Genomic DNA, 20,746 nt, shown 5'->3' on the forward strand with positions numbered 1-20,746 from the left:
AAAATGTCTAATGTGGCTCCAATTATATAGTGTGGAAAGCAATAAAAATGGAAGAAAATTAATCATGTTTTTATTTTCAGCTGCCCAGTTATGTGCTAGGCCCTTCACCAAACACTTATTCACTTGCTTAATTTTAAACATGTGAGTATTTTCCCTGAAGTGAATTGAGTATTCTCATGACTAAAGCTAAGCATATATAAGCGTTTGCTGGTTTGGGGCCCAAATAAAGACATGGTCCCTGTCCTGAGAGCTTAGAATCTAAATGTGACAGGACACAAATAAGGGTCAGACCAAACCACAATAAAGGAGTGAGGAAGGAGAAAGCAAAAACAAAGATGACAATACAAAGATCACATGGTAGCTCTCTGAGGCACATAGGCACGTTGACTCTATTCATACTTTTTTATTTTAAAATACGTTTCCTCCATCTTCACTTCATGCAGAAATGAGGTGGTGTTTTTTTAAGTGGATGGGACATGGGAGATGACTTAGGGGAACCGTTTGTGAAGGGTATACTAAGGGCTGGTCTACACTGGGGGGGGGTATCGATCTAAGTTACACAACTTCAGCTACGTGAATAGTGTAGCTGAAGTCGAAGTATCTTGGATCGATTTACCTTGGGTCCTCATGGCACGGGATCGGCATCCGCGGCTCCCTGTGTCGACTCCGCTACCGCCGCTCGCTGCGGTAGAGTTCCGGAGTCGACGGGAGCGCGTTCGGGGATCGCTATATCGCGTCTAGATGAGATGTGATATAGCGATCCCCGAAAAATTGATTGCTACCCACTGATATGGTGGGTAGTCTGGACGTACCCTAAGCAACAGGGACACCAAGGAAGAAGGGGAGAGAAGTTTGTGAGAGAAGGAAATGAAAGGGGTACTGAAACTGGTGTCACTGGGGCCAGTGTTCCTTGATTCACAGACTAAGGCTAGAAGGGACTATTGTGATCATCTCTAGTTTGATCCTCCTGCATAACACAGGTCACAGAACTTCTCTGAACTAATTCCTGTTTGAAGTAGAGTATGTCTTTTAGAAAAAAATTCAATCTTGATTTTAAAACTGCCAGTGATGGGGAATCCACCACAGAGAGCCCTTGGTGAATTGTTCCAATTGTTAATTACCCTCACTGCTAAAAATATGTTTGGGAGTGATCCTACATACGCCAGTAGTCCAAGGAACAATACTCAGTAAAAACCACTATGCTGGATAGTGTTTGCCATATCAGACCCAATGTTAATAGAAAATAATTGACAACTATTGGAATTTTAGAAACTATTTTACTTTCCACCCCTCAGATGGGATTGCAATGTAATAAAACCAATACTCAACTGCAAAACATTTTACAAACTTGTAAAACTTCTCTTGACTGAGAGAAGAGTCAGGTGCATCACAACACCTCTCTGTAGGTAAGCAGTCAGATGGCCATTTTACAAATGACATGTGGAAGCAGAGATCAAATGGTTTGCTCAAGGCTACAGAGGAATCAGGTATCAGAGCCCAGATTAGAACTGAGAAGTTTCTGGTTCCCAGTTCAGTATTCAGTTCACAGCACAATGACATTTCCAGAGCAAACCGTTGTAAATATGTACATAAATTATAAATATAAACCTGTACCTTACTGTGTCCAGTATGTAGTTACTAGTAGACACTGAGTATTGGAGAGGTAATAACTAATCCTGTATGTAAGGAGCCCTGAACCCCTATGGTGATGTATCAATAATGATCCATTTTATAAAAGAATTTATACTATGTAGGTCTTCATAGCAACACACATAGTCTCTTGTATTTACTTACAACTAGCAGGGCTGCATCGATAGACCAAATTATGCATGCAGTGTCTCTGATCTTTTATTGGATCTTTTATGTATTGTTTGTGATATGTATTGTGCATTTGATTCATTGGACTGAGTTTATCAAAGAGAAAGTGGGTAGATACTGTATTTTGTCTTTCAAATTATAATAAATAAATGGCATTCCTATTTGTTAAAACTGGAAAGCTGATAAACACCAGACTTCTATTTTCATTGAAAAACATCACACATGTAGACAATAGTACAATTTTATTTTTACAGTATGGAGTGCTAGTTTCTATGAATACAAAATTTTACCAGAATATACACTGCTATTGCTTATTGGCTTTGCTGCTTTGTTTACATGGTCTCTTGTACAACAGGGTGGAAAGTGATGCAGGAAGATAAGTCCTGAGTCAGAGGCCATTAAAGTCAATGAAGAGACTCTGATTGACTTCTGTGGGCTTGGGATCAGACTCAGAGAAGAGATGGGATCAGAGCCTTAGCGACAAGACTGTTACGGAATGGCAGCAATACCTGAACAGGTAGATAAATCTGTTAGCAGCTTTCAGTATTGAGACTGATTTTTTTTTACCTTCCCACCTGAAATGTCCCAAACAAATTTTCTCATGGGAAAAGGGTACCTTTTAACAGGAGAATTTTTTTAATTGACCATTTTTTTTGACTTGTCTGAGGTATTTGGGAGATATTAGGATTTGAAAAATCAGGTTCCCAGTTTCATCTCCCAAAATTTAGTGTGCCGTATAGCCTCTAGCATGTACCAGCAAGGGTACCAGCATTTTTTTCATTGTGATTTAAAGGAAAAAAAATAGGAAATTCCCAAACAAAAAGGCTTATTAAGAGTTTATATCAATGAATTAGGGCAAACACGTACTCTTTCAAGCTCTTTAAATATGTAATATATAATTGTAAAAGCTAGAAGGACAGAAAATTCTTAGTTACATTTTTAAATAAGTTGAAAGTCTAGACATTGACATCTTCCATACTAATAATATAGTCTCTAGGTTTAGCATCAGTAGATCTCAAAGCACTTTATGAATCAAGTCAGTGTTGTTATCCCCATTTTACACATGGTGAACCTGAGGCATAGAGTGTGATGTGCCCAAGGTCACCCAGCAAATCAGTGGCAGAGCCAGGGATAGCACTCATGTTTCCTGAGTCTGAGTCAGTGCTCTATATCCTAGCACACACTGCCTCCCTAAATGCTCTTAATGCTGACCCCCATTTCCATATCTATCTTTCATTATTCATCCTTTCATCCAACTGCCATACCTTTTTTGCATACCCAGTACAGAACACAAATCTTTACCAACTATACTCCAAATATAGATTTACAGTCCACTTCCACACATCAGATGTGGGCCACACTCTCAAATCCTCACCCACCTCAACCCCCGACCAGCTGACCGTGAGAGTCAATGACCTCCCTTTGCTTATTCTCCATATACGCTTAAAAACACTGTGATATCCACTATTCTACTAAGAGCTGGAAATACCAGTCTGCCTCATCAACCTTTCAAACTATATTGTAGCTGTCATAGCCCACAATACCTGCCTCTGATATGAATCTGTGCATGAGACACATCGTGTGTCCTTCCTAGACATTATGCCATGACATTTTAGTTATTAAATACGTATTGTGTACCAGGCGTGGCCAAACTTACTGACCCTCTGAGCCACATAGGACAATCTTCAGACGTTCGAGAGCCGGGGTGCACCTGCTGGGACTCGGGGCTTAAGCCCCACAGGAGGCACATGACGGGGTTTGGGGCTTCAGCCCCGCTCCTGCTGAAGCCCTAAGCCCCAGCAGGTGTGTCCCATGGGGATGAAGCCTCAAGACCTGCTCCCCAGTGGGCAGAAGCCCCTACCACACTACCCTGCTGCAAGGCAGGGGTCCTGAGCTGCCCCACCCAGTCTGGTAGGTGGAGAATGGGGGAAGGGGGGCTCTGCAAGCCACATGGTAAAAAAACCACATGTGGCTCAGGAGCCACAGTTTGGACACCCCTGTTATATGCTCACATCACTAGGGAAATAATAGGTGTATGGCATGTTTGAAAATATGGAGTCAGAGTTAAAAGTCAAATTTATAATTATATTTTCAGGCATGCCGAGTTAGAATGTCAAGAGTGTTCAAGGGATTAAGGACATGGCTACACTTGCAGATGTAGAGCACTTTGAGTTAAACCAGCCTTCGGAGAGCGCAGTATGGAAAGCGCTGCAATCTGTCCACACTGACCGCTGCAAGCACACTAGCATGGCCACATTAGCAGCTCTTGCAACAGCCACAGAGAGCAGTGCATTGTCATAGCTATCCCAGCATGCAAGTGGCTGCAATGTGCTTTTCAAATGAGGGGGATGGGGTGGAGTGTGACAGGGAATGTGTTGTGTGTATGTGGGGGGAGAGAGAGTGGGTTTTGGGGGGCTGAGAGCATGTCAGCATGCTGTCTTGTAAGTTCAGACAGCAACAGACCCCCTCCCCCTCGCTTCTCTCTCTCTCTCACACACAGCATTCCACAGTAATGGTTGCTTTGTCTCGAAGCAGATAAGCATGCCGGATGTCAGAAATGGAGCTTTCAAAGGGCATATTGGCATGCCTGCAGTGATTCCAAAACAATGACAAGAGTGGCCACTTGACTTAAGGGGATTATGGGACGTTTCCGGAGGCTGATCAGAGCGCAGTAATGCAGCATCTCGTTCACACTGACGGCCGGGCGTTTCAGCCAATGCACACCAAGTGTTAATCTTCTCGCTGAGGTGGAGTACCAGGAGCGCTCTACGTGCCTTGCCAGTGTGGATGGGTAGTGAGCTAGGGAGCCCGGGGCTGCTTTAATACACTCTAACTCACAAGTGTAGCCAAGCCCTTAGAAACCTTTTTCCCATTGAATTTCTGTAGGATTTGGGCAGGCTGCCGGTCACAGATCAATCTGAAACACACACGTGCATTCAGTTTTCGCAACAAAACAAAAAGCAATTTTTTGTTTTGTTTTTTGGGTTGACTGAAATGATTTTTCAATCTGAAATAAAAACTGTTTGATTGCAGGCATTCACAAAATGGAGGATGAGGTGGTAGAGGTGATGACAGCTGGTTATCACCAGAGCTGATCAGTTTTCGACTGGAATGACAGGTCAAACAGGGACCCTTGCGGCTCAGGTCAGCACCCCTGACTGGGCTGTTAAAAGTTTGGTGGGGGGCTGGCAGGCTCCCTACCTGGCTCCGTGCAGCTCCCCGGACGTGGTGACATGTCCCTCTGCTCCTAAGTGGAGGGACGGCTATGGGGGCTCTGTGCGCTGCCCCCACCCCACCCCGAGTGCTGGCTCCACAGCTCCCATTGCCTGGGAACCACGGCCAGTGGGAGCTGCGGGGGGCACTGCCTGCAGGCAGAGGAAGCATGCAGAGCCGCCTGACCATGCCTCTGCCTAGGAGCCGAGGGACATGTTGCTGCTTCTGGAGAGCCAGCCGAGGTGAGCACTGCCCAGAGTCCACACCCTGAAATCCCTCCCAAACCCCAGCCCTGACCCCCTGCCCCGCCGCACCCAAGCTCCCTCCTGGAGCCTGCACCTTGAACTTCCTGCCCCAGGTTGGAACCCTCTCCTGCACCCAAACTCCCTCCCAGAGCTGACACCCCAAATCAACCTCCTTCCTCAGCCCAGAGCCCCATCATACTCTCCAAACCCCTCGGCCCCACCTGCAGCTCGGAGTCCCCTCCTGCACCCCAAACCCTTCATTCCTGGCCCCAACCCAGAGCCTGCACCCCCAACCAATGCCCTCACTCCCTCCTGCTCCCTAACCTCCTGCCCAGTGAAAATGAGTGAGTGAGGGTGGGGGAGAGCGAGTGACAGAGGGAATGGGGATGGAGTGAGCTGGGGTGGAGCCTCTGAGAAGGGTGGGGCAGGGCCTTGGGGAAGGGGGTGGAGCAAGGGTGTTTGGTTTTGTGCAATTAGAAAGTTGGCAACCCTATATCATGTCCTTCACTCTTACCTCCCCCAACCACAATACTCAATAGACCAGTGGTTAGGGCACTCACCTAGGTTATTTATTGGGCCACAGAGAGAGAGTGAGAATTTCTATTGTTGACCTATGACCTTTCTTTGCTTCCCCTGCATTTGCTGTTTCAATTAGAGCAATGATATTATCAGAGGGGTATGACTTATCTTGCTGTGTTGCTTATTAGTTTGAAACATACTAGGTGAACATACCTAATTGGGTAATCAGGCTTGCTGTATTAAGGATTTGCTGTATTAGCAGGAAGTTTATTAGAAGTAGTTATGCTAAGAGCTGGGTTTTAGTTATGTAACCCTTCTGCCCCTCTGAGTTGGCAGCAACAAGGGCCGGGTTCAGTATCCAGGGGTTCCGTTTCAATAACACAATGCAAAACCGGCTCGAGCCCCGACCCAGTGACCTGGGACAATTACCTACCACCCCCCTGGGCGCCTCTAGGAGGCAATACTTCCCCACTCGCAAGCACAGAGTCCGAGTGTAGCAAAATCCTTTTAATAAAGGAGGGAAACAATGCGGCATCACGTTGGAGAGACACCACAAACAGGACTATACACAAACCATAAGCAAAAAACCCACCTCCAAGTACATTTGGCACTGTCCTTTCCCCCTTATGGTCTTAAGTCCAATCACCCCAAAGTCCAACAACCCAAGAGTCCCTGTCTCTGATCAGTGCCACCCCAGAGTTCAAAAGTTTATCTGCAGAGTTTTACCCCCCCCAGCCTGGGTGGAAATGGGGGGCGGGCACACGCAGGGTGTTAAGGGACACCTTACGTGGGCCAGGGCCGACTGCCCCGCTTCTCCGTGGAGTTCTGCTGTAGCCTTCACCACGACTGGCTCCACTCCACCAGCTGTGCCACTCCTCCAGCCAACCTGTGAACCACATCAGCCATCCATGCGAACCGCTCTACACTGCTCACTGTTCCACGGGCTGTGCCAACGTGCTGCAGACTGCTCCGCTCTGCCAGCTGCTTAGCAATCGATCTTCAGGCTCCCCCACTCAGTGAGCTCAGCTCAGTAAGCTTAGCTCTTTTAGTGATTTCAGCTTGTAGTAGAGGAGCCCCAGTGCCACCTTGGGCCAACGTGAATTCAGGTCAGCAGCCTCCAGATGGACTCCTAAAGGATTCAAAATTAGCTCTGCTCTTTAACAGTGGAGAGAGGAGGATGTGCAATTGGTGTTCCAGGCCCTCAAAAGGGGCCCATACCATCAGGTACACACACCAGTCCCCAGCCTCTCTCCCTTCACTGGGTTTTGGAACCCATGTCCCTTGTCTAGCAAGTACTATTTAATGTAGGTTGAGTCATTTCTGTCATAAAGCAGTCTCATAGTTCCTCATTCACATAATTAAGGTAACAGCCCTTTTTTTTCCTTCCTGCCCCAATAACAAAGAAATTGGGGATTCCACAGTGTGAAAATAACCATCCCATGCTGCTGTGTGTTATGCTAAGTGGAGTGGGTTTACCAATGCAAATGCACATTCCTAAAATTCCTTTGCCCACTCCTCATAATGTACCACCAGATGTCAGGGTAGATCTCATCCTGACTCTGCTTACAGTTATAATAGTACAGGCCTAAAGGAATATAACCCAAGGTCATATTTTTTGCACCTTCATTCAGAGAGGATAAACAGGAAACCACGAAAGGGATGGTACACCACACACGTCTTGTGGAAAAGGAATTTTGGCAGTTCAGCCACTAGGCAGTAGGGTAGGTAGGTAGGTCATGTTGACACATAGGAATTGTTAGGAAATAATTGAAAAAGGATTGACATCAAAGGTTAATAATAATGATTAGCATTAATTATGAACACTCAGAATGCCGCAGCTGAAATAGGGGCAGGCATTATCCTTATGATGTTTGGGGTATCAGAACAAATATGGGTATACATCCATAACATCTGCATAATGTGGGGTATGAGGCACCACCTAGTTCCTTTTCCTGGTTGAGATGTGGAGCCCTCAGGTGGTTAGGCTCAGGGATGACTCATGAGACTCTAAGATGACTCATTACAGGTGGTTAGGGCATTCACCTGTGTTCTAGTCCTTGCTTTGATGACTATTTAATTATTTATACAAAGTTGAGCAGCTTCAAAGGCAAGACAGAGAGAGACCAGCCCCAGAATACCCAATACCTGCTATTGAGAGCATCCCACTTGCAATGTGGAAGACCTAAGTTCAAATCTTTGCTCCTGATTTGAATCTGGATCTCCTATATTCCAGACAAGTGCCCAAGCCACTGGGCTATTGAGTGTAAGGGAGCACCACCACCTTCTCCTCCTTGTTTTTCTGAATGCCACTTATGGTCTCTTGAGAAATTAGCCCGAAAAAAACTTTTTTTTAATTAAAACTATTTAGGGAATTTGATGTGAATTTGCTAACAGTTTGGGGTTGACCAAAATTATCATTTGAATAAAACCCAAAGTGTTTTGATAGGAGCTGCCAACTGCTCTGACCAGCAAAAGATGCATGCTGTATACAAATCAGTGGACTGTTGAGCATAACTTGGTGATGTGTTGGTAGGAAGTGGCTCCAGAATTCTAGGGACAAATTGCTGTTTGATTGCTGCCAGTAACTGATGTCATACATGTATCTTTTTGACTTATTTATTTTCAATTTGTACATGAATTGAATGTTCATTTACGCCAGGAACTCAGCACTAACTTTAACCAGGAACAAGCATGTTTTATGTACTGAATTGTGTACACTCACAAGTTTCTGAATGGTTCGAATAATTTTTCCTTGGAATTACATAGAGTACTTTATGATTTTAGATATATGTTCCAATTTGCACTTCTTAGATTTCTGGTACAAATCTGCATTTGATTAAATAACTTCTGCCCTTGTACAGTTGGTGTCTTGTTGCTTCCTTGGGCCTTCCATTATGGACAGGAGCTAGTTGATTTTTCTTTCATAGAGAGGCTTCAACTCATTTCTGTCATTTAGTCACTGGCTGAGCATCTGAATTAGGCTTATTCTATGGGACTTCGTGCACTGCAGCATTTATGCATTAACCAGTCTGATGGATCTAAGATTCTAGATTTCGTATAGGCTTTATGTTGTCTCATGGTCATGTCATATGGAATAGAAAGCATTTTTTCCATGACCTATTTTAACAAATGGTTTTACCTTTTATTAAAAAAAACCCTATTTCTTAGTAACGATGTGGTTGGTCCCTGCTTTTTGTTTTAGGTTTTTTGTCATATTAATTATGTAACACCAAAGATGATACTCTGTTATGATGTCGGATGATGATTAGTCCATGCCTTGGCCCCAAAACTGAGCAATGTCAGGTTCCCAAGGGGCGTATGATAGGTAAGAAGTCTAGGTTTGTGTCTGTAAAGGTTTTCCTTTGTGCAGTTGTAACCTTTTGACACTAATATTGCAATTACCAGAACATTAGCATTGCTACTATATAAAAAAATTAGTTACTGGACTTTGGTATTGTGTTCTTTGGGAGCAGGTTTGGGTCCATAGTACCTTATCACCTCTATGGTGGTGAGGGCGGAGGTGTGTGTATGTGATCTATATCTAGAGAGAGACATAGATAGTTGTATTTATTATATAATTACTCAGTAGGCTTGGTAAAACACTTAGTTCCAAGTGTTTCTCAGGCTTGTCAGTAGATATATGGTGGGATTCTTTTATAGTGATTACCTTAGATTTCCTTCTGTATTTTTCCTTACTTATCACACTAAATGGACATATAGAGTGAAATGCACCTGAATCCTGAGAGCCAGCACAGGTGCTATGCACCATTTAAGACCCCCTAATTCATGTGCCCTCATATCCCTGGTAATAAGTCTTTGGGGACTAAATTTTTCTCCATCTAGATGGAGGAATAATAATACAGTTCATGCCATGGGGTCTCAAGCTACTATGAGATGAAAAGAAAAGGAGAAACCACAATTTTCCTAGGATACTGAATTGCAGAAAGGCATTTCATTGAACGTTCAGTTTGATGCTGAAAGATACAACTAACAGTTTCTACTTTGGGCAAGTTTGATGTGATTTGAAATTTACGAAATTATTGATTGAGTGTCAGGGGCATTGTAAAGGTCAGCTGGCATCCTTGATCAGTCAAGATGGTGCACCTTTTCCCCCTTGCCACAATACCTTGGAATAGGAATAAATCTCTCCTGAAATCTAACACTCTACACAGAACTGTCGGAAATATGAAATGTCTTGCAAAATGGAAACATCTCGGGTTATGTTAAAGAATCATAGAAGATTAGGGTTGGAAGAAACCTCAGGAGGTCATCTAGTCCAACCTCCTGCTCAAAGCAGGACCAACACCAACTAAATCATCCCAGCCAGAGGCAAACATAAGATTATCATTAAGCTTGTACTCTGAAATATGTTCCCTAGCAGATTGGAATTCACACAAATCCATATAAATAATTTGGCATTGTGTTTGCTTGGTTCTAATCACTCTTTGTAATGTCTAATAGTAACACATTCTTCACATATGGTATGTGCTATTGCTCATGTTCACATGTCCAAAGCAGTGGGAGTTAATATAAAGCATATTGGAATAATGACTCACCCAAGATGTGCTAAAGGTTTTTCTTTGCATGTCTGTGTATGGACATGTTCCTCAATCAATAGCGCAAAAAAAGAAAAAAAGAAAGAAAAAAGAAAAAGAAACAAATAGAAATAAAGCCCAACAATCCAACAGCAGAAGTACATGCAGATCTTAAACTTTGATGTGCTTTACATTGCAGAAACAGATTAGTAGGACTGGGTAGTGTTAAAAAAAAATCGAATTACTGTGACCTGACTAGAAAACGAGAGAAATGACACAAAATTGTTTTTGTCAGTTATTTCAATAAGACTGAACACCATCACAAAATTTGCTGCAATAGTTTTGACATTTTAAACAGGGTCTGGAATTATGCTATTGTCCTACTCTTTTTAATGACTGCAAAACTTAAAAGAACAAAGTTCTGAAGCCTGGGCCTCTGGAATCAGATTTGGGATTTTTAAAAGAAATTGGCAAATGTTGCACAACACCTACATTTACAAACTGGTGGTCATTAAATGGCAGCAGCATTTGATAATGCTAGGTTAAACTGAAGAAGGTGATGGATATTTTAATAGCTATTGCTCTTAAATCAGTAGTGGGGTGTTGGTTCTAATATAGCTGTTAAAACTGAGTTACACAGTTAGGTCCCAATCCTGCAATATATAATGTTCATGCTGACTGCTGTGATTGTGCAGAGCCCCATTGGCTTTACTGGGCCTCTGCACATTTCAGGATCAGGGCTGAGGTTGAGTTTTCAAATTTAAAAAAAATAGTAATTTGAAAAATATCTACAATAAAAGCTCACTAAACAGATGGTCTTAACATGTAACAAATGAGCTGGTATGTTGAATCCTGTGTTCATAAGAAGGATATTCAAATTAGAGGCCGTTGTGATTAGGCAGGTGCATGAAGGTATAGACCACACGTGTGCTTGGTTCATGTGAAGTTGTCTTGTCCATGGATCTCTATCCTCCTGTGACTACTCAGGGACCTTCCAGCTTTCTATCCTAGTTTCTTGACTTCCTCCTTCATCCCCTATACTTTCCCTTCTCTCATGGCCATCTCTGAGCTGCTTCTCTACTGTACTCCACTGCAGTCATTTCCTCTTTGAGGAATGTGTGGAATCTCACACAGTGTGACATTTGGTGAACTCCCAACTCCACTGTGTGTTGGAATATGTAACAATTGAACTTATAGGATCAACCCCAACCCTCACGATGATCATTGGCTGCACACTTGCAGACCAGCAACTAGCTATTAAAGATCTTAGATACCGAAAAAGAAGTAACAGACCATTCCATTTTGGATGAATTCAATCTAAATACCGATGTGATTCCTCTCTGAAGATGAGCAAAATGAAAAAAAAGAATCCCGTGGGAAAGAAACTTAAAATGATGAAATGGCAAATTTTAAAGGCTATTAAACTAGAGAAATCAAATGACTGCCAAATGGACTTTCATTTCTCCCTTTATTTATAAACATTCATATAAAATTGGAAGGGAAAAGGAAAAACCTTGAACTCCCATGAAAGACATTTTATACTGCACATGTTGAGTTACTAAATATTCACCTGTCTTAAATAGGCTCTTCCTATAGTTTCTGCATCATACATCTTAATGTCAGCAACATCTGCAATGGAATTGTAATGTGGATCAGTACAGATAATCACCAGTTAATAGGGGCTTAAAATCATTTTAGATGGCACAATTTCTTCAGTTATTTCTATGGAAAACTCACATTTATGTTTTTAATAAAAACTCATGTTTTAAAGGAAAGCTGTGTACAGGATGAGATGTGAATTGTTTTGTTATTGGCATGAAATTTGGCAGAATAACAAATTGTTTTGTTATTCTGTCATCCCAGCAGAGTATCAAATATCATAGCTCAATGTACTATTGTGAGCTTAGCTCTAAATATTCCCTTTTAGTTAATAATGAACTGAAGAATCATTCTAATTCTAATTTTGGCATCTTTCGGGTGAGAAAAGAACTCTTACTTCTATGTACACATATGTAACAAAAGGGAAAAATATTGAATTACTACATTCAGATGCTCATGTCAGGGGTTGTGGAGGAATCTTTAACTGTAACAGTGTCTTTTCATCCACTATATGGTTTACCCAACAGCAAGAAGTCTTGTGAGATGAAGTAAAGGATGGGAGCTGGTCAGAAATGGGAATGGTTAGAAATTTTGACACCAAAAAAAATCAAAAGGTGGATAATTTCAAACAGCTCTATAAAGGATATGAGAACATCTTTGATGTAACTGTTGACTGATTGACATAATAAACTTGGCCAATTCCTGTTTGTTATTGCGTGCTCAACGAATATTTGAGATTTTTCAAAGCCACCTACTAGGTGTGGATGCCCAGTTCACAAAAGAATAAAAGGAAATTTTGTCTCTAAATCAAGAGGCAATTTGACAGATTTTATTCTAGTTTCTAGTGAATGTTTTGAACTGCAAGACTGTTATCTTATTCTTATCACTTCAAGATATACTGCTTCTGCAAGTCTTGTTTCTGGGAGTTACATTTGTCCCTAAAATGATTACATTCAATAGTGGCAGCTACCACTTCTGTTTGGATATTAAAGGGACACTCTCAGGCTAAAAGCCATAACTAGACATCGTAAAACTAATATTCTGATATTTATTGAAAATAGATTCTTAAGTTATTAAAAGTGAAAATCGTAAAAGATTAATTTGCTTGTTAACATTTATGCTCTTTGCTTTTTGCATTCTATATACCTTGGACAATGCAAATCGACCTGGCAGTTTTGCCTGTGCGTATAGCCATATTCACTTTCTGGATCTTGGGCTCCCACACAGTGCTGAAATATTTAGGTTACAAACATTGCAGGTGGATATTTTAAATCCAAACACACAACTGTTTTAATGGAAATTTAAAAATTCTGTTACTAGAAGGATTTTTGTTATGTCAATACCTGAGTTTCAGGCCAAAATGACCCGACTAACCGTTTTATTTTAAAAAAAAATTCAGATTTTTCCCTGGTTTCCTAATTTAAGGGACACACTTAAGGCCCTACGGCTGGGTTACATGGAAGAAGTGTGCTCTCCAGCACATGTATGTAGGCCGGGAAGGCTTTTAGCTACTGTAATCATAGTGCTTAATAACGGTAGCACTGGCAGATGACTACAAGTGTAGTGCGCCCCTTAGTTATTAATTATTACTTGTTAAGTAACAATGTGCTCGATCCTGTGATAATAGTAGTCAGTATTTTCCCAAGTTTGAGCAACTGATGTATTTGATTTTATGATAGCACAGTGCTACCTCACTATATGATTCCATAAGATATATATGTTGAGCTGTTCCATGCTGTGTTAAGTGATATAAGTGTTCTTCAGTGATATGTCAAGACATGGGTAGTATAGCACCATGCTGATTGAAATAACACACAACTATGCTGCATTGATGCACCTAAAAACAGATAGGAAAGGAGTCACAGAGGCATATGTTTGCATTGCTTGCAAGTCTTTATGGATCAGTCCGCTGGCATAGGGAGAAGTGTTTTCAGAGAGCTCAGTACACCTTTCATTGGCACTAAATTTGAACATCTAATAACTCACCATAAAAGCAGCAGCATTGTGTAGCCATCCAAAGTATTGACAGTTTGACGCAAGATCCATTTACAGTAAAAAGTAATTTTTTTTGCACACACTATGTTTATGCCATTAGAAATGAAAATATGCAAATTTCTGAAGAGGGAATACAAATCTTTATGCTAATCAGTTCAGTTCCAAAAACCTAAAAACCAAACCTCAAGATACACAAAAATATACCCTAAAACAAACACTGCCCCCCAAACCAAGCCCTGCTTGGATTACTGAACATGCTAGTGGCAAGTTCTGCTTCAGACCGCAAGAGATAAAGTAAGCTAATGCATATTGGTTAATCTAACTTATTCAGTGTCATTGCCATATCACAACCTTGTGTTTGGTTTTCTTTATAAACTAATAATTTCCTGAATGAACTAATACTGCCACAACCACTAGTACCTCTGCCTTGTAGAAGTTTTTTATTGTTGTGTATGCAACTAAATTGAAATATCTTTCACTTGAAATATTGACTTTAATATCTCATTTGAAAAATTCATGAAGCCTTTGATGTTAAATCCATACTCAATTTAGCCAAATGCCATTAGAATATGCAATTCGCCTGAATACAGAAAGCATTATTGTCTGTGTTTCTGCAGAAGAATTACATTTTATGACTGTAACGTCAGGATCTTTTTTGGATTTGTGCATGAGCAAAAGAAAGGGAAAGGCAGCACATTAGAAGCAAAATGAAAAGTGGTATTGATTAGGCTCTCATTTACCCTCTCTTTGCTTCAATCTCTAACTGCATGGAAATAAGGGTTGTGCCATAGCAAGGAACAATGCTCTGTAATGAATGGAACAATCTTTAGAAAATTAGTGTAAGCATGTATGATAGTGCACAGATGTTGCTCCTAGTAACTGTCATACATTTCTTTTACATCTCCATTTACATAAGTCTCTTTATTTCCTAATGGTATCATAATAGGAACATGACAATAGTTAATGATTTCATAAAACATATAACGTAAAGACTGTCAGAAGGGTAGAACATTAATTGAAACCTATAGCTGTAGTACATTAGAATTACATCTCCTAAATGACTCATGATAAAAATATCTCTCTTACTGAGAGAGACAAAGGCAGGTAAAAAAAAAAAAAAGGAGGCTTTCAGTAAATTAATTTTTTTTCCAGCAAAACATGGACTGGCAAATGCTGCAAAATCTCCTGAGTGCTAATAGAATGGTATTTGCCTTTAGTAATTTATGGGCACTTTTCCCCCAGCTATCGATCACATTTAAAAAAGTAAACTGCATTAACATTTTAGACAATAATGGCTCCAGAAAATGTTTGATTTTTATCACTACCAAAACTGATGTCATGCTACTTGCTTCTGTAGCAGACATGTAAGAGTGGATAATTCTCCGGAAGTTAAAGTGCTCTGTGTGTAATGTGTTTACACAGGCAACCTGGGACTAATCTAATGAACAGGATGTAAAACAATGCTTTGAACTTGCTATGCTATCTTAAAAATATAAAATAACATGTTGGTGGCATTAGGCAGGAGACCCTTGGTTGACAATGTAATTAGGTGCCCTGAGGACCATGGGGTCTGTTATGGATAAGATTATCTCTGTCATCAAAACAGAAAAGAGGAAGGCCAACACTTGCTGACTGCTCTCCAGCACCATCTTCTGGCCAGTTCATGGAAAGTAAACATCCTCACTTTCGGTTCCAAGAGGGATAGCTGCCTCTTGTCTATACCAGAAGGAAGATGATGGTACTAACAGCCACTTAAAGAAATTCAGCATTCTACTAGTGAAAAATAACAAATGTTTTATTCAAGTTAGTGAGGAGGAACTGGACTTTTAACAAACACATTACACTGCAGATGTGTATCAAAGTAACTATTCAACATGTAAGATCTTTGAGACTATGGAAGCTGAAAGCTCATTTAATGAATTAATAATTTTAGAATATGACTGTGCTAGAAAAAATTTATCCTGACATGGTTGTTCATTGCCAGATATTACTGAAATATGTTACACAAAATTAATCAAATCCATTATAGTGACTGAGTTAGACAATCTGCACAATATTACCTATGTCTCTGCAGGAAAAAAACCATTTGTTTTCAATATACATACACATGGAATTGATGATGTGTAAAGCCCTGATCCTACAAGCAGGAAAACCATTATGCCCATGCAGAGTGCCACTGCTTTTGGTGGGACTCCACAGAGATGTAGTTTGGAGGACTTGGTGATCGTTTACTAAGCTTTTCCTCAGTTGTTGCTTTTCACTGAGTTGCTCTCATTTAATTATTTAGTGCATGCATTTAGAGTCTGGTAAAACTACTGGGTGGCACTGACTTGCTGAGTGTCCTTGGGCAAGTCACTTGGCCACTCTGTGCTTCAATTTCCCCATCTGTAAAATGGGGATAATCATACTGACTTCCTTTGTTAAGTGCTTTGAGACCTACTGTTGAAAAGAATTATGTAAGAGCTGCATATAATAATAATAATATGGTAAAAAGGTCTTTGATGCCCATGCAGTTAATTCTGGCAGAAGTAAGTGTATGGGACCCACATATCAAATCTGTGCAATCTGAAAAATCCCCAAGGAATATTGTAGTGAGGCTGAGTGGCCTCCCTCTGAGCAGGAGAGTGAAGGACCATCACACTCCCCTTGGAGGGCAGAGCCTAGATCGCCACGCCCCCCCTTCCTGGAAATATCGGGGCATGGCCGGAAGTATAAAAGGCAGGCCCTGCAGCACAGTTGGGGCAGAGCCTGTGGAGGAGAAGGATCATCTGCCTGTTCTACAGTGTCCCATAGGGAAACCTATGCCTGGCTGTTCCCGATCCTCAGATGCCGACGAGGACTGGCCCGGAGTGCCGGCCGTTGTGTACCCTGAGGAGCTGGAAGAGGCCTGGAGGCCACAGGTACCAAACCCCAGGGAGGCAGGAAGTGGCCCAAGAGTAGCCACAGAGCAGCTGCAGAGCCAGGTCTGGATCCCCACTGACACGGGCGGCCATCCCTGCCCCTGCCAGGGCCCTGGGCTGGGACTCATAGACTCATAGACTTTAAGGTCAGAAGGGACCATTATGATCATCTAGTCTGACCTCCTGCACAATGCAGGCCACAGAATCCCACCCATCCACTTCTATAACAAACCCCTAGCCTATGTCTGAGTTATTGAAGTCCCCAAATTGTGGTTTGAAGACCTCAAGCTGCAGAGAATCCTCCAGAAAGTGACCCGTGCCCCATGCTGCAGAGGAAGGCAAAAAACCTCCAGGGCCTCTGCCAATCTGCCCTGGAGGAAAATTCCTTCCCGACCCCAAATATGGCGATCAGTTAAACCCTGAGCATGTGGACAAGAGTCACCAGCCAGCACCCAGGAAAGAATTCTCTGTAGTAACTCAGATCCCAACCCATCTAACATCCCATCACAGACCACTGGGCATACTTACCTGCTGATAATCAAAGATCAATTGCCAAATTAATTGCCAAAATTAGGCTATCCCATCATACCATCCCCTCCATAAATTTATCAAGCTTAGTCTTAAAGCCAGATATGTCTTTTGCCCCCACTACTCCCCTTGGAAGGCTGTTCCAGAACTTCACTCCTCTAATGGTTAGAAACCTTCGTCTAATTTCAAGTCTAAACTTCCTAGTGTCCAGTTTATATCCATTTGTTCTTGTGTCCACATTGTTACTAAGCTTAAATAATTCCTCTCCCTCCCTAATATTAATCCCTCTGATATATTTATAAAGAGCAATCATATCCCCCCTCAACCTTCTTTTGGTTAGGCTAAACAAGCCAAGCTCTTTCAGTCTCCTTTCATAAGACAGGTTTTCCATTCCTCAGATCATCCTAGTAGCCCGTCTCTGAACGTGTTCCAGTTTGAATTCATCCTTCTTAAACATGGGAGACCAGAACTGCACACAGTATTCCAGATGAGGTCTCACCAGTGCCTTGTATAACGGTACTAACACCTCCTTATCTTTGCTGGAAATACCTCGCCTGATGCATCCTAAAACCGCATTAGCTTTTTTAACGGCCATATCACATTGGCAGCTCATAGTCATCCTGTGATCAACCAATACTCCGAGGTCCTTCTCCTCCTCTGTTACTTCCAACTGATGCGTCCCCAATTTATAACTAAAATTCTTGTTATTAATCCCTAAATGCATGACCTTGCAGTTTTCACTATTAAATTTCATTCTATTACTATTACTCCAGTTTACAAGGACATCCAGATCTTCCTGTATGATATCCCGGTCCTTCTCTGTGTTAGCAATACCTCCCAGCTTTGTGTCATCCGCAAACTTTATTAGCACATTCTCGCTTTTTGTGCCAAGGTCAGTAATAAAAAGGTTAAATAAAATTGGTCCCAAAACTGATCCCTGAGGAACTCCACTAGTAACCTCCTTCCAGCCTGACAGTTCAACTTTCAGTATGACATGCTGTAGTCTCCCCTTTAACCAGTTCCTTATCCACCTTTCAATTTTCATATTTATCCCCATCTTTTCAAATTTAACCAATAATTCCCCATGTGGAACCGTGTCAAATGCCTTACTGAAATCGAGGTAAATTAGATCCACTGCATTTCCTTTGTCTAAAAAATCTGTTACTTTTTCAAAGAAGGAGATCAGGTTGGTTTGGCACGATTTACCTTTTGTGAAACCATGTTGTATTTTGTCCCAATTACCACTGACCTCAATGTCCTTAACTACCCTCTCCTTCAAAATTTTTTCCAAGACCTTACATACTACAGATGTCAGTGGAGTAGGGTGGGTCCATGTCCTCCTTCCACCCCACCCCGGGGTGGCTGACTCCCTACATTGTGCAGGGAAGCTCCCGCTCTGAAGAAGGAGCCTCCCTTACAGACTGTTTGCTTTGCTGGCTGCCTGAGCTCCACCCAGGCTAAAACCAGCCCTGAGACTGTTTTGTTGCTGCCTGCCTGAGCCTCCTCAAGGCCAGCCCCCCAGCTCAGCTATAGACTCTGTTTAAGGGCTGACAGCTTGAGATGCCCAAACCCAGGCTAAAGCCTGACTGTGACTATTGGTCACCCAGCCCTATTGTGGGCTCTTGGCTGTCCTGCAGACTCTGATCCTGGCCAGACGATGGCCTCCTTCCCCATGGGAGAGCGAGGGACCATTACAAATATTTACAGTTATATAGAAATATTTCTTGCTTTAGGCACACTTTTTTTTCTTCAGAACAGGTAGAATCATGTATGTCATGTATGTTATGACTGACCACAAATGGTAGATACTCGTTCTTACTCGTGAGTGGAAATTGGTGTTTTGTGAAGGGCATAGTTCCTGTCTCCTGTATTGTCTGTACAATATGGAAAAGATTTGCTTGTTTTTTATATAGTCTTGGTCCTGCAAACTAGAACCCAGGTGAATATTCCCATTGGGATCCAGTATTCATGGGATTTGGGTCTATGTTGTTAACATAGTGCCTGATCCTGAAAACTCTTACTGTTATGGATAAACCCATTCAAGGCAATGGGGTTACTCATATAATTAAAGCATGACTACAGCTCTGAAAGATCTAGCTCCGAAAGATCTAGCTCCTCTACCATTCAAATAAAGAGAGGACACAACTTTTACCTCAAAGTAAATAAATAATTTCGGTAAGTCTCTACCACAACAGGGCAGATTATTTTATGTTGCACCAAGTGATATGAAATAACCTGATGTATGTAGTCAGGATGCAGTATATAGTTTGTATGTGCTGCTGAATCTGATATTGATGAATGAAAACTTTATTAGAGAAATATATTTGACGTGCTTGAAAACTTTGTGAATGTTTTACTGAAGTGACTATTATTTCAGAATCTGAAGTGTTTGTAGGGTAACACAGACTAGTGGGAAAGATTACAAAACAATTTCCGAAAAGAAGGAACTCTTAAATTGCACATAAAAATATAGTGCAAATCAGCACATTGGTATATGCCTACATACACACCCACACATGCTTCCTTATGCAAATTACTGCCAATATTTAATGAATCGCATCCTCCATGTTCCTGAATTTCTAATTTGTAGTTTAGTTTAGGGGTTTTTTATTTTGTTTTTGTTTGTTTGGTTGGTTTTTTTAAATAAAAAGGCTACACTGTCAAGTGATGCAGTGTGGAACAACCAAGTGAGATGAGAGGGACTGTTCAACCCATGTTATTAAAGAAATTGGTTCACCTTTTTGATTTCATGTCATTGTAGTTCTATCCCTTCATTTGTTCAATAAACAGTTTGGTATGTTCTGGGAAATAATGAATATTGATCAAAAAATCAATCACTTATTAAGAAACAGACTAAGGGAAATTGTTTATCCAATCAATTTTTAATTTTTGATTTGTTATTTATATTTTCCAATTTAATCCACCCCTCCCTTAGGCTCCAGAACTACCAAGCAAACCAGGAGGAAGGCAGAGATACACTGGCTGCACCTACAGAATGAACACAAAAACCAATACATTCATTATAGATCACACTAGTTGAAATAGGCCATAATAGAAGAGATTGTGATTGAGGTGCAAGAGATACATTACCTCATGCACCTTTGTTTATTGGACTGAAACTTTAACTTTTAATGGAATTTTTTAGGCTCTGTGCTTACGGCTTATTATGTCAGGCAGAGCTGACACTTTCAAAATACAATAGTTACAAAATATTAGACTCTGTATCCAAGTTAACAAAGATTCTGAACGCTGTTGGAAAGAGTTTGATTATCTAGGTTGGCTAAAAGAGACCGTTTTAAAGGTTCGGGTCTTTGCTTATCATACAATTTTAAAGGAAATTAATTCTGCAACATTTTCTTAAGGTACTAAGTACAAATTAGTTCATTATGAGTGA

General features: G+C 41.3%; 1 long non-coding RNA gene across 2 annotated transcripts in view; it reads left to right on the forward strand.

Moving 5' to 3' along the window:
- The window catches only part of LOC120370678, a 55,144-nt gene that overhangs the window by 25,347 nt on the left and 9,051 nt on the right, over positions 1-20,746 (forward strand). Inside the window, exons 4-5 of one of the 2 annotated variants that reach the window (XR_005583876.1) lie at positions 2,174-2,335; positions 4,852-4,949. This is a non-coding gene — a long non-coding RNA (uncharacterized LOC120370678). Of the gene's footprint in view, positions 1-2,173; positions 2,336-4,851; positions 4,950-20,746 lie in introns of those variants that run through there. The other variant, XR_005583875.1, reaches the window with a different exon arrangement.

This window comes from Mauremys reevesii, linkage group 8 (genome assembly GCF_016161935.1).
Source record: "Mauremys reevesii isolate NIE-2019 linkage group 8, ASM1616193v1, whole genome shotgun sequence".
In the NCBI taxonomy this organism is placed as follows: domain Eukaryota; kingdom Metazoa; phylum Chordata; order Testudines; family Geoemydidae; genus Mauremys; species Mauremys reevesii.